This window comes from Hoplias malabaricus, chromosome 2 (assembly GCF_029633855.1).
Source record: "Hoplias malabaricus isolate fHopMal1 chromosome 2, fHopMal1.hap1, whole genome shotgun sequence".
In the NCBI taxonomy this organism is placed as follows: Eukaryota; Metazoa; Chordata; class Actinopteri; order Characiformes; family Erythrinidae; genus Hoplias; species Hoplias malabaricus.
In genome coordinates this window covers 32,719,589-32,734,116 of record NC_089801.1, presented here as the reverse complement: position 1 = coordinate 32,734,116, position 14,528 = coordinate 32,719,589, and the positions used below count along the sequence as shown (strand labels likewise).

The window sequence follows — 14,528 nt, the reverse complement described above, 5'->3', positions numbered from 1 at the left end:
TGTTTTAATGGAGGATTTAACATAAGCGATTAGCGGCTCGTCCTTATCCATTCCACCATGACCCCCCCTGAGGCTGCCCTTCTCTAAGATGTGCTGTGCTGCCATTTCAGAGCTTGGGCTTATAAATGGAGGTGGTTGAATGTCCATATCCTCCTTTAATTAACTGCAAAAGTGTCCTCTGAGACTCGGATGAGGGAGCTTTGTGGGAGGATCATGCTCGGTCCCTCCCTCTTGCTCCCTGTATCCTCTCTACCAAGGCCTGGAGCCTTTGCTCGTTGCTTGGTACCTTGTCGACTCTGGTTGCACTGGTGTCCTTTTTGCTGAGCCTCTAAGAACTTATAGAGAGCAACATGGTTATTTAAGGTGTCCCACTGCAATGTGTACAGTCATTGGGACACTCTGTGGCTGCTACAAATATGGCTATGGTGCTTATGCTTGGTGATGAGACCCCCAGCTTTCATTCATTCACTCACACACACACTCTGGATGGCTCCTCACACTCTTCATCTCTTTCACACTCTTTCATCTTCAGAGCCATCATTCCCAGGCTCTTCCTCCCCTGCCTCTTGCTACAGAATGCCAGCTTGGTAATGGCTGTGAATGGCTGCAGATGAGAGCTGCTTGGCTCTTACTGGGAAGCTGTTAGCACCTTTGTGGTGGGCTGTAGGAGCTTGAAGGTGGTAGTGATTGATGTCTTAGGTGTGGAGAATAATGGGATGGAAATCCATACTCACTGACTACATGGCTTTAACCTTAAAGACTCAATGGGGTGTGTGTATATAGAGAGCTTACAGTGCAGGGACAGATAAGAGTCAGAGCTGTTTGTTTGTGTTGTTTTTTGGGGGTGTGTGGGTGGGTGCAGGGGCTTTGCACATTGAATTTGACTTACCAGCATACCATTTAAGATGGATATTGTATATTGTTTTAACGGATTGGATTGTTATGAGCCTGAGCTCTTGAACCAATGCAGTAGGAGAACCACAGTTAATATTTCTCACATAACTCAGCTAGTACCCTAGGTCCGGACTAGCGAAGGGTGGATCCATATCTGTTCTAGTCCAGACCTAAGCAGACATCCAGAACCTGCTTCACTGTTGCGTTTTCATTCTTAGAATTCACCTACACCTGTAAGGCATCATTTTGACCCTGTGTGAACAACTTTTGGAGATTAAAAAAAAAAACTAAAAATGACAAATGGGCTACAACTTGAGATACAAGCTTCAGTCCGATCAGCAACAATAGCTAAAGTGCTGAAGTATTCAAAAAAGCCTGTGCAGTTTGTATGGACCTCGTTCACGTTTTGTCATCCAGATGATTTATTATGTAACAGTCACCCCAGAGCTGCTAAAGGGACGCTATCTAGTTCTATTCAGGAAACGCAAAGAGGGTCTTACTATGGCATTGTTCCAAAACCCCTCTCTGGCCCCTTTATTTTGAAGCATGGCACTGGGAACTGAGATGTTTATGCTCTAAGATTTTTCCATAATTCCTTGTGACGTCCTGGATTTATAGTTGCAGTAGCTTGCTCTTGCCAAAACCACGCGGTGCACAATGCCAAGGAAAAGTGATGATCAAACAAAACCTGCACCACCTCCTCCTTCCCTTAGTGGTCTCCAGCCGTAACTCTTTCCTTTTTGTTTTTCAGACTTGATGTTTTTTCTACTTTCTACTTCTACTCTTGTCTTTAACCTTTGCTAAAGGTTAAAGGGGGCAGCTTTGTGTGTTTTCTCCTCGGTTTGCACTTGTCAGAGTGGGCAGTGTCAGCTTGCCTTGCCTTAGGACCTGTATTTTTTTTTTTTTTTTTTAACAGAAGTGCCATCGCCCCCTCACCCAGAAAGCTAAAAAAGCAAACGCGATATTAAGATCATCTTTGCTGCCAGCCAAGGTGTTTAAAGTGCACACTCCTTCCTTCTCACACGGATATTTCTGCTGCGATGCTGCAGGGAAATCAGGCCCGATTTACTTTGGTTACACAACTTGCGCTAATAGTTTATGCGCTGTCGCATCGAATTGCTTCCCCCGAACTGTTGAAAGCTGTCCTAATATGATCCCCAGCCAGACAAAGAGCCAAAACATAGCAAAGCCAATCCAATCAAAGCATGAGCTGGCCCAGGCTTTAGTGCCTCTCCTCTGTCTTTGGACAAGGCAAGACACTGCAACGGAAGCACATGGCTGGAATTCGGGATTTGAGATTTCAGGATGGGAGCAGATGGAAAATAAGTTTGGGGCACAGCATTGTGCAGCAGTCATGTTTATTTAATTTTCAGTCGTACCATCCACAGAGTAAACGTTATTACATTTTCCAGGAGGCTTAAATATATTAGAGCAGCACAAGGTAATGTTTGGTATTTTTTGCTGCTGGTGGATTGGATGGATTTCTACCCTCCCCAAAAGTGACATGGTGCAGTTTCTGCAGTGCTGAGCCCTGAGTAGCAATGGCAGAGTCTCTGTTCTCCCTATTACAGGTCAGTGGAGCATCGCCATGCTCTTAAAGCTATGTTTACCCTATGGTAAGCATACTACATAGTGTTCCTTTAAATCTATATAAATATATAACTTATTTTGTCTTTGAGAGAGAATTTAAGTACTTCATATGACACTTCTGTTTTTGACTGATTATAAATGAATGGAAGCTATTTACACCCACTTTGAGTCAATACTTCTGATGATTAAATGTGACAGGTAATCAGAAAGCGATGTCTTATTCACTGCTTTGTCTTAAATGTCAGTTGTGCACATACTGCTTCTATAATCTCTAAAGAAGTGCATTGGAAATAGATTGGGACACTCTGAAGAAGCTTAAAGTCACCATGTCCAGTGGCAAGATTTGGCTGGAGGGGTGCAAAGCTGCCAAGATTGGGCTTCAGAGCATTGGAGTTTTTTTAACAGCTTGGTGGCATGCAACTTTTACTTCTGGGGTAAATTACTATTCATTCAACATCAGTAAAAACATAAGTCCTTTGCATTTGTTTTATTAGATTTGCAAGATTTGAAAAGCTATAAAACAATGCTTTGAAATTCATTTACTTCACTGTGTAGACAAAAGTAGAAAGAATAAGCGTACACTACCAAAGGTCAGATAGAGGTCATCATTTTCCATGGAGTTGACTACTCTCTGCCCATCATGACCTCCGTTCAACTTTTAAAATGTCCAGCCGCATAAATGCTTTCTTTTAAACTCATTGATCCATGCCAAAATGAAACCATTACACTTCCATCGATTTTCATCCTCCCTCTCTGCTCTCTCACTTTCCAGAAGCTCTCTTAATTGAATGCAATATTCTTTTTTCCTTTTCATATGGAATGGAATACTGGGACGGAAGCTCGCGCTCAGGTTTTTTAAAAAAAAATGTGACCCTTTTTTGGCCCTGACCCTGCTCTGCTCTGAACCTGACATTGTATCTGGTCAGATAAACACTTAGAAAAGTCTACATTTCTGTTTAGTTTTTAGTCAGATATAAAGTACCATACATTTTAGGAATCAGCGGACAGCTGAAAACATCTTCAACAAACAGATTTTACTGTTTTGTAGTGTTGAGTTGTCTTCTCACCATGAATCATGTGAAGTATAAGATTGAGATTTATTTAATTTTACTTTTATTTATTTATTTATTTTTGGTAAATTCTCTAACGTCCTGTGATGGACAGGTTCTCACGCCTTGTGCCCAATGATTTTAGGTAGGCTTCTGACCCACCACAACCCTGAAGAGGATGAAATGGTGACAGAAAATGAATAACTGAGTCGAGCTAAATACATCATGGTGGCAAAGTTGTGCTTGTTTACATTTGGTAGCAACTGAATAGTGCAACATTTGTAACTTGAAATTTAAGCTTAGGTACCAATACTAAACACTAATATCTTGACTGGGACAGTGTACATGGTTTTAAAGGTTGTAGGTTTATTTGGTAACATTTGTCTGACGTTGTCTAACTAGTCATATTTGCAAAACTTGGGGAGCCCTAAAGGCCTTACATTGCTGTTCCAAACGTTGTCTTCACTTCTAAATTTCTGCATGGTGGTCTACAATCCATGTGTGTGCTATAAGACCAAAGTGGTCTAGTGCTATAGCTATAGGGTCCATGTAGAGTCACCTAATGATGCTAAAAATGCTAATAGCCAGGCCAGCACAAAAACGGCAGGTGTAATTAGACCTCTCAGACACATTTGTTTGATTGGCATCTAATAATTATTAGCACAGGCTGCTGGTTCCGTGCGGTGGTCCCAAGCCTCACTTATCCAAGCTTGGGTTAATGGTGGTCTGAACCTTTTGCTGCTTACCTGCACATGCTCATACACAGTTAATGATCAGCCTCTCACACACGTACACAGACAGACACGCACACACCCGTTAATGATCACACACACAATTAATGAGCAGACCACGAGAGAGGGGGTATACGCTCATTGCCACTTTGCTCCCATATTTCTCAGGTGAGGCTGGAATAACTAATCATGTAGTTGGGGTTGATGTGGTCACCGATACTTTTATTTTGGCCTGTTTATCTTGCTCTGTTTTATTGTGCCATCACACTCGCTTTTAATTCAAAATAAAGCCTTGTTTACCTTTTTTCTTTTTGATTTGTTTCTCAGTCTTATTGTCTGTGATCAGAAGGCAGGAAATTACAGCACAAATCTGATAATTTTATCAGAAAAATCTCCATCAAAATATATAATATATTTCTAAGCTCTGGAGTGTAAGCTTGCAATATCCAGTGCCAGGTGTCAGCTAGTGGGGTGTAAAAAAGGTCCCCCCACCATAGAGCCACCTAGAGCAGTGGAGATGTAGTCTGTACCTCTATCTTCATCCTAATCATCCAACACCCGTTCCAGTTAAACACCAGTTCAAGTTAAACATTTAGAAAACCCTGGGACATATATTTACATTGTTAACATGTTTCTGGTTAGTGCTGTTTGCAATATCAGTTGATAACGGTGCATTTTGTGCTTTGTGCAGTGTTTTAAATATGTATTTTAAGAAACAAAAATGTTAGGTGCATTTAAAAAAAAAAATCCCTGACACTACTACTATTATGTGCTGGTTTGGTGAGGTTCTACGGACTTTCCGAGTAAGAAATCCGACTTGTGGTGGCATTCCAGCTGAAATTTCCTATTTGAAATTTCCTACATCTGGGTTTAAGTGGAATGGCATTACATAGTGCAGTTTCTCATAGTGGTGAGCCAGGAGTAACAACAGCAGTTCTGTTCATACATTACATTGATTTTGATGCTGTAATTTTAAGGGACACATTTGTTTTAAGCCTTCCCACAAGGGGAGATTTAGTAGTGGAGTAGGTTTCATTAAACAAACCATTTGGGCCTTGTTTTCAAATATTTGTACAAGAAAATATCAACAGCAGATACACAGATGGGTCCAGACACAATAAAAACCTTTAAAAGTCCATTGTGGATTGACAGGTGTGAGCTGAAGGAGGCTGTTCATTAACGTACATGCCAGTGCTACACGTGATCCGACAGCGCGGACCTGAATGTTGGTGACTGTCATTTTGATCACCCTGATGGTGTTGTGGAAATAACGGTTTGAAAGAAGTGGCCAAAGTTGTACTTTTCAACTCAATTAAGGTTATTTTTATTACTTCTTTCACTGTTTTAGCCTTTGCTCTCCTCTGCGGCATAGTTGTTATACTCCCCAGGGAAAGCCTACGAGGCCTGGAACAGGGAATAGCCTGGGGTGCCGCCTAACTAGCCTTGTGCCATTGCTGTTTTAGAATGAATAGGAGTTGGCGAAGGGGAAATGGGAGTGTGAAGGTATTGAAGGTTGCGAGTGTTTTGACAGCGGCGCTGGACGCAGAGCTGAATTATACATGTGCCTGAGGAGGGCTGCGTGCGGGTACACCTGGCCGTGAGTGGGAACGGTGTACCCAGGCTCTGTCAGACTGCACAGCAGTGTACCGCATGTCATGTCAGAAACTCTTCCACAGTCTCCAGTCAGAAAATATAAAACATTCTAGAAAACTTAAATGGAAAATAGCTGTAGAGGTGTGAGGTGAGTAACCCAGGTAGAGATTTAGGGATGGATTTGAAGCCAAAATGTCACTAATAGGCACATATTTATCTTTGTTAACTCTTGGCATTACAATGATACCTGTTTCTGGATGTTGTCCATATAGGCATTTCAAAGGCAAGCTTCTGTTTGTGATACCAGTGTGTGTGTGTGTGTGTTTGGATCTAGCTGTCCTGATCTGCCAGCTTTAATTTGGCACATGATTTGATTATAAGAATGAGAATTGCAAGAGAAAACAAGATCCAAATCTGTATCTGAATGTAGAAGCTGCATTTGAAAAGGTCATGTGTAAATGTGGCATGTGTTGACTGGATGATAATCCAATCACCATGATCAGTACAGAGTGATTGATTCTTAATGCCAGGGCCTTTGAGACCAAACCTAAACAGGCCCGTCACCTGCACCTAAATAGGGCTGGGAAACACATGGCATCTCAACACTTGATACAGTCATGATACATTGCCCATGATAATAATGATATCTCAATCCGGAGATACTGCAAAACTTGATACAGTGGAACCTCTACTAACGAACGCCTATACTAACGAACTTTCCAAGATACAAACCGGGCATTTGAATATTTTTTTGCATCCACCAACGAACCATGACTCTAGAAATGAGCCCGAGCCTCCACTGAGCCGGCGGCTAGAAATGGCCACTGACCCCAATAGGTGAGTCTCCCAGCGCGCCCACACTTGAGTGAGCTTTTAAGATTAGCAAATTGTAGTTTTAGCAAATTTAGCATTAGTGTAAATAGCAGACATCGAAATTCGTGCTAAGTTAAGCCGTATCTACACTTCGTCTCCCCACATTCACCCGCCTACTCTCCGTTATTCCACCCAGCCCCCACCTCCCGTCATACAGCCAGTGCCTGTGTTACTGCTCCAGCCAGACGTCACGTCTTCAAGGTAGCCATATGTATTTATTTATTATTTCTTTTTTATTACTGTTTTCACTGTATTTCTTTATTATTTTTATTAATGCTGCATGCATTTTTTTACTAATTTGAGAGTGTTGTAAAAATATATCAGTGCAAAAAAGGTGACTTTCGGGGTGCGGGCTGGAACGCATTATTTGCTTTTCCATTATTTTAAATGGGAAAAATTGACTTGAGAAAATAACATTTCTACTTATGAACCAGGTCACGGAACGGAGCAAGTTCGTAGGTAGAGGTTCCATGATATATTGCAAAGGAATGTTCTGTTATACTTCTCCCATCCATTTAACTGAAGATAACACACTCCTTAATTGATATTTTATCCCACACCTACACTAAATTTGGAACCACAACCTTGCCACAGTTACTTATCACCAAGCAGAAGAGAGTCTGTGAGTGTCTGAAATCTGAAAATATCTAAAAACAAAAATTCTCATCCGAAAGCAAACCTAAGTGTCAGGTTCTATATGAAAAAACGACTCAGACTTGGCCTGAATCCCAGTATTTTGCTCCTCTTCATTGAACCTGGGTCAGGTCCACAGTCTGTCCACAGTAAACCTGGTTTAATCACATGGGAACAGATTGTGAAGCCTATTCAGTCTTCTAAACAAAGATGAAACCCAGTGGCATCATCTCTCTCAACCTCAGATCTGTCTCTGTGGCTCACTGTATATAGCACTGAATATTACGACTGGTTTCTTGGGCACAGTTTTTGCAGTTCTCTTCTAGGGCTGTCACTCTCAGTCATATCACTAATCTACCAATCTACCCAGTGTTGTACAGTGAAATGATAGAAATGGACACAGCAGGCATAGCCTTGTGAGAAGATTCCCTGGGAGGCTCTGAAAAGAAAAAAAAAAGCCTTTACAGCAAAAAATGCATTGAAATACATATGTCTTGCAGACTGTGTTTTTGTCTGTGATGGAAATCAGCAGCAGAATTTTAGATATGCATGTGATTCATCAGTTTTGATTGGTTCGGGGGGTACATTTGAATCACATTCTAATCAGAATCTCATAAAACAACGAGTAAATGCATTTTGCCTCTACAGAGTAAAATCCAAATTACCATTGATCTTTTTTATCCCAATCAAAAAACCATTTTGGAGAGCAGTTTACTGCGTTCCCTGCTGTGGGACATGAGAAATGGACTGACCTCTGATTAATAAGTCCCTCATGATTCAAATCGTAACAAGGCAAAGAAAGACAAACCTTGATGTTGATGGGAAGTGTTTGAAGTAGCCTGTTCTGAATTAAGAATTAAATTCTCTGTAGTTCAAAAACAAGACCTTTCTCAATGAATGATTAATATCTTTTATCTTTTCTGATTCTACATACTACCTTAAATATTACTTTTCAAAGTTGTGCGTGTGTGTATAACTCTCACTCCTAAGATGACACACTTGGTTCACAGTGCTGCCCCTTTAGCGTGGCATGTCTTGCCCCCTGTAACACTCCAGCCGTAAATCACCTCTATCTTTTTAATCCCATGAAGACACCTTTTACACAGTCTACTCCAGTAAGAGGGGACCGATGTAATCATCCGCTTCACAGCCAAAGACACCCTTCCAGGCGTCTGAAGAGCTTAAACCCAGATTCTCTTCCCTTCCAGGTCCAGAGATGCTAAATCTAACCTATGCAAGCTAGCGAGAAGCAGAGTGCAGCAAGATGAACTGAATATTTCTCTTCCAAACACCTCCCCCTCCCTCGGCATCACACCGGCAATTCAGCTCCACTCACGCGCCCCAGGACCGAATTATCACTTCCAATGCAGCCTCAGCCCGGGAGAAGACGGAGCGTGTCTGATGCCGGAAAAGCTGCTAAGTGAATAAATATGAGACATTTTAAGGGAGAGGCAAACTTGGGATGAGTTATCTGATGTACCCTCTCGAACAGAAAAGCATGCAATGGCTCTTAATGCTCAGATATACAGTCAACAGCACCAGAGGAGCTTGCTTCAAGAGTGCAAGGGGAACCTTAGGTCACATGATGGGGGGGAAACAACCGTAAGTTCCATGACCACCGACTCTGACCTGAACACTGGCTAATCCCATTCATTTTTATATTAGTTTACTCTTCTTCATTGGTTTACAATTCATCACTTGACATGTTCCATCCAGGAGAAGAAGTCCCTCAGGAGATTCTGTGTTCATTTTAGGAAGTTATCCACATGCACTTTTTCCACACCTACAAAGTTCAGTCTCAGAAGTCGCTTGCTGTTTTGGTAACTAAGGATCCAACTATTCCCAAACACCTCGGTGCTCAGAGGTGGCCTCCAGAAACAGCTCAAGAGTGAAGTTTGATTCTGCTTAAGGATGAAAGCTTTAAAGACTGCATGTTGACTGGGCACAGGTTTGCCATTTTCTAGGTCATGCAGTTGTTCTTAAGAGTGTCCTTCCCTTTAAGAAGAAGAAGAAGAAACACATTTATTGATCCCCTTGGGGAAATTGTGTCTCTGCATTTGACCCATCCTTGGCAATGAACAAAAAACACACACTTGTGAGCAATTCTACACATGCAGTAGGGACAGTGTACACACACACAACCGGAGTAAGGGGCTGCCAACCACCTTGCCGCCCGGGGAGCAGTTTGGGGGTTAGGTGCCTTGCTCAAGGGCATTTCTGCCGTGAATATTTTTCTTGCTCGTCCTGGGAATTGAACCGGCGACCCTCAGGCATTTGCTTTCTTCTCTAACCTTAAGGCCACAGCTACCCCTTAATTACATTTTGAAGTTGTTTTTCATCATGTTATGTATTTTCAATATATTAAGGGTCCCGAAACTTGGTGAGCTCTCTAACTAGAGAGCATTTTACAGCAGTGTGCATGCTCCCGACACATAGGCAGTCCCAATTCTTTGACACCTCATTATGATGTTAACCTGACTGAATTTTAAGGGAGCATCGAACCCTACCTTAGCCGTGAAGGCAATCCCATGATGCAACCGCAGAACAATTCCCATCTTTTTTGCTTTTCTCTCAGAGCAAAAATGATCAAAACAATGATAAAAACAGGAAGATTAAAATGCACAGTGTATAGCCTATACAGAGTATAAATACGTTTTAAAGCAATTGTAATTCAAGCATTAATACGTTTTGTAATTTTATGGTAATTTTTGTTGTATAAAAATGAACAATAATGATTTTATATATATAAAAAAAATAAATTAAATACTTTGAAAATGCCTATTGAGAAGTAATTATTTGTCACTGCATTCGTTATGGAATGTGTGAGCATGTGTCGCCTTGTGAAGGACTGGCACCCCCTCGAGGGTGTGTTCCCACCTTGCGCCCACTGTTTCTGGGTAAGCTCCAGTCCCATTATGACCCTGAACTGATTAAGCAATTGCAGACAATTAATGAATTGTGCATTTGTTATGAGTTCCATCAAGGAAAAAGTGATGCAAAATTTTGTCTGTTTGAATATTGTCTGAAATTCTGATGGTTATTGTCTTAACCTTCAGAAACAGACGCTGCCCTTCAGTTGACTTCCCACCCATGCAGTGCTCTCTGTGAACAGATGTGATCAAAATCCAAATTGCCGGTTGCATAAACGTAGGCATTCACCCGGTCTTCCCTAATCCATAGCTGACCAGTGTGCCACAAATTACCCAGTGGGAGAACCCTGCGGGATCCGCCTTCTATTATTACATCCCCCTCTATTCTTGGCCCTGCAGTGGGTCTCCTGCTCTGTTGCTCCCAGATAAAGGATGAGGCACCTCACCTGTAGTGAAGGGCTGAACGTTAACGTGCCGCTAACTAGGGGGGGTTCCCATAGTGATGCCCTGCAGACTCAGCAACAACTGCAGTGGTTCCCTGTTTGCACACATCAGCAGCATTACTCCATCATCTGCTACTGACTTTCCAAGAGGAATGGGGTCAGAGATGGTGGGCGAAGGGCCAGTGGGCACTATTAGCCACTTTGTTTGCTCTACTTAAGGTGAGTGGTGCTTCAGCAAATCATGAGATTTGCCTGATATTGCCCTCACTGCAAACGTAGTCGATCAGCCAAGGCACATTTACATTTAAGCTAGAGCTGAATGGAAGCTAATCACATAATGATCATCATTGTTGATCTAGAATATATAGAGCCTAGTCCACACGCACACAGGTGATATATATAAAATAAATAAATAAATAAATAAATAAACTGAAAATGTTTTATGAAAATAAAACACTGTCCTTCAGTGTGTGGGAGAAACAGCTCATTCAATGAAAAAGCCATGGCTTTGACAAATTGAAATTTTTCTTGCTCTTATTCTGCAGCAATCACTTTATTGACCCTCCAACTAGAGGTCTGACTGGGTCTTGTCCAAATCCGGAAGCATTGGGTACAGTGTCGGTGTCATGTGGGTGCAGGATGCAACAAACTGGGCTGAATTTGCACCAGTTTTGATAGGAACCAAGGACACACCATCTGCACATTCAGTGCTAGCACCAGATTTACAGATAAATAGGTAGAGTCATGGTTTATCCACTGTTAACAGTGGGTTCAGATCATAGTGAAATATGATACATGATGGAGTTTTCCAGAGTGAGATTACAGAACTGTCCTGCTGGGTTTGTGAACAGATTCCTTCTAACTCTAACTCTAACTTCCTTCTACTCATTTCAGAACAGAAAGGTACACATCTGGTTTGTTACAGCTGGTCTTTTACCTAGCATGCAATCGATGGCTTTATAATATGCCGCAAATGACCCTGTCCACCTCCACAATGTGATGCCACTTTATCTGAGGCTCTGTTGTCTTTCTGAAGCTTCCTTAGTTTGACAAACCCATGGACATGCTGAAGAACGTACTACATTTTAGTTCCAGCTGGGAACAAACTTTTCTGGTTTTCTGGAACCTATTTTTGCAGGTGAATATACAGCCAAATGTTTAAAAATTAGGTTGACGGCACTAACCGCTCCACATTGGTGGAAAAAAGGTTATCTAATGCCCTGGTTCATTATATTGTAAGGGTACCTGCACATTGCTTTGTTAAACAGACCGGAAATCATGTTAATGATGATATTAAGCAGCACTATATTGCCTACATCCAGCGCTGCACAAAATCGCCTCACATAAACAACAGACAAATTATGCACAATCTGCCATCAAACAAATGTGGGGACAGCGTACAGTCTTGGTGATAAAAGATGCAAATATTTTCTATATGCATGACAGCATGGAGAATATTTCTGAATATAAAATATGGAGTTTTCAAACGATTCAGTTTATGTGATTGTAAAATGAACAAATGCCGTTCTAAAAGTACCCTTGTATGTGTGGACAATGCCTGAACCAGACGTCTGATCTTGTCCAGATGTTATGTAATTTCAGCTGGTTTTGAACGCCAAATGATCTGATCTAATCTGACTTGATCTGGGATAAGTAGAAAATTGTGTACACATGATTATTTGCCTGAAGAGTTCTCTAGCAAGACTAGGTCCAAACCAAGAACCACTCAGGAACCAGTGTTGTTAATATTCTGTGAAAGAATGCTGATGTCCCAGGTTTTGCCACCTCATCATCATCTTTATAAACGTCTGAGAGGCTGTTTTCTTTCTGACTCGGCCATGAGATGAGACATATCTCCGAAAGTGGAGAGGATTTCAAGGATGCTAGGGGTCTGGAGCAGGTTGTTTGACGGATGCTGACTGGCACCATCATTTTTGTTGTTTGTGGGACTAGCTGAGTCGGAAGATTGAGTGATGTTGTCGTCACGGTCACCACTGAGCGCACACAACTCCTTTTTTTTGCGACCGTGTGCGTAAAGGGCTCCATTAATATAGGGACAAAAAAAGCACCTGCATGTCTCAGCACTGGAAATGCCAGCGGTGTCGGCGGTCTTGGGGGCTTTTGTGAGGAGGAGTGTGATATGATCGGCGCTTTATTGGATTTCAGAGCAGTGGCTGAAACGGGAACACAGACAAACAGGTGCTTGAGGTTTTATCTCGCCAGGCAACTATGAGCTCCAGCAACAGGCTGCGTGGGTAGTCGAGTGGGTTGTTTTTGTTTTTTTAGTAAGCATGGTTTCATGGGTTTTCAGATCTAGTAACACTACATGTCCAGAAGAATACAGGCAACCATTCTAATGACTAAATTCAGCTGTTTTAAGAGGCTCCCACTGCTGACATTGGCAAAAGTATGAGACAGGATGGAGCAGCAGCAGCACACCAGGTGATTTCTACCATCCCCAGTGCCAAGTGTTTGCTAGAAGGGTGGAATCGCCATGTTCTGTGGAGTGATAGAGCTCTGTCTGATCTTTTTGGAGAGTGGGTGTGCCTTTTGTGATCCAGAATGAATTATCCATCACCAGGACCTAAACTTACTGTTTTTAAACTCTTTTAAACTAAATTTAAAAGTGGACATGTTCTACCCCTTTTCCAAAGTAAACACAAACAGTTCTGGGTTCTTATAGACAGCAGTGATCTCCCATAATAATGGGTCCAGGGCTGTGATATATATATATATATATATATATATATATATATATATATATATATATATATATATATATATATATAATTATTTTTAAGTGTAAGGCAATCTATAACTTACTTCCATTAGTGTTTTTCCCTTGAACACAATGTGGTTCTTCAACAGTAGCAAGGAGACCACTGCAGTACTATAGGGATCTCAGCACTTATACTAATTTTGGCAGCCATCTTTAATTTTATTGAAGCAGCCATACTTCTTTTCATTTCTTTTACTTTGTATTCTTTTGTTTGACCTCTCTGCTCATTCACAAACCAACTTTACCTTGATCTGTGCAGAAGCGATGGAGACAATTCCATTTCTGAAAGCTACAGTTATTCACAACATAAAATAGCTACATTAAACTCTACTGCGGACTTCCAAAAGAGGTCAATTATGGCTGCGTCGGTGTATTTATAACCTATAGAAATGCTTTCCAATGCGATTGCAATGCAGCAGGCTGTGCCTGAGCTTTCGACACCACTCACATTTACATGAGATCTTTTGTTCTCCATTCAGAGTGAACGAATTACCCCTACCGCAGACATTTATTTTTACTAAATTATCGCAGGGCGAATAATGTGGTGGAAATGTAACAATGGGAAATGGAAGAGCAATCCCAGCTCTGTCTGAGAAAAAAATAGTCCCGGAGGACCATCAGTGTAATCTTATTGCCGGCAGAGGTTTTTTTTTAGCACCAAAAGCCCCCCTTTAGTTTACCCATCTTCCCTTTCATAGCACCAACACACACTTTTTTTTATTATTTTATTTATTTTTTATTATTATAAACTGTGGCTAATAAATGTTGCATAAAATAATCAAAGAAGACATCACATTCTTTCCAGGCAATTAAACCCCCTGTTTTGAGCACACAGAATGGAATGGGGGTCGTGGCAGCGGGTAATTACGGGGGACATACTGTATGTAATGGGAGGCCACAAACAACGAGGGACAGCACCAGAAGCTGGTGGTAATTGACAGGCCGACGTTAAACAGGGGTCACTTGTGTATAATTTAGTTTAAGGCGGTGGAGTATGCTCTGGTATAGTCATTTTTTACTCATCCCTAGGCTTTGGATTGATTGCTTATTTTCTGTCCACCACTACACACCCA

General features: G+C 41.5%; 1 protein-coding gene across 1 annotated transcript in view; it reads left to right on the top strand.

Moving 5' to 3' along the window:
• The window catches only part of tmem132e (transmembrane protein 132E), a 293,081-nt gene that overhangs the window by 61,954 nt on the left and 216,599 nt on the right, over positions 1–14,528 (top strand). The window lies entirely within an intron of this gene.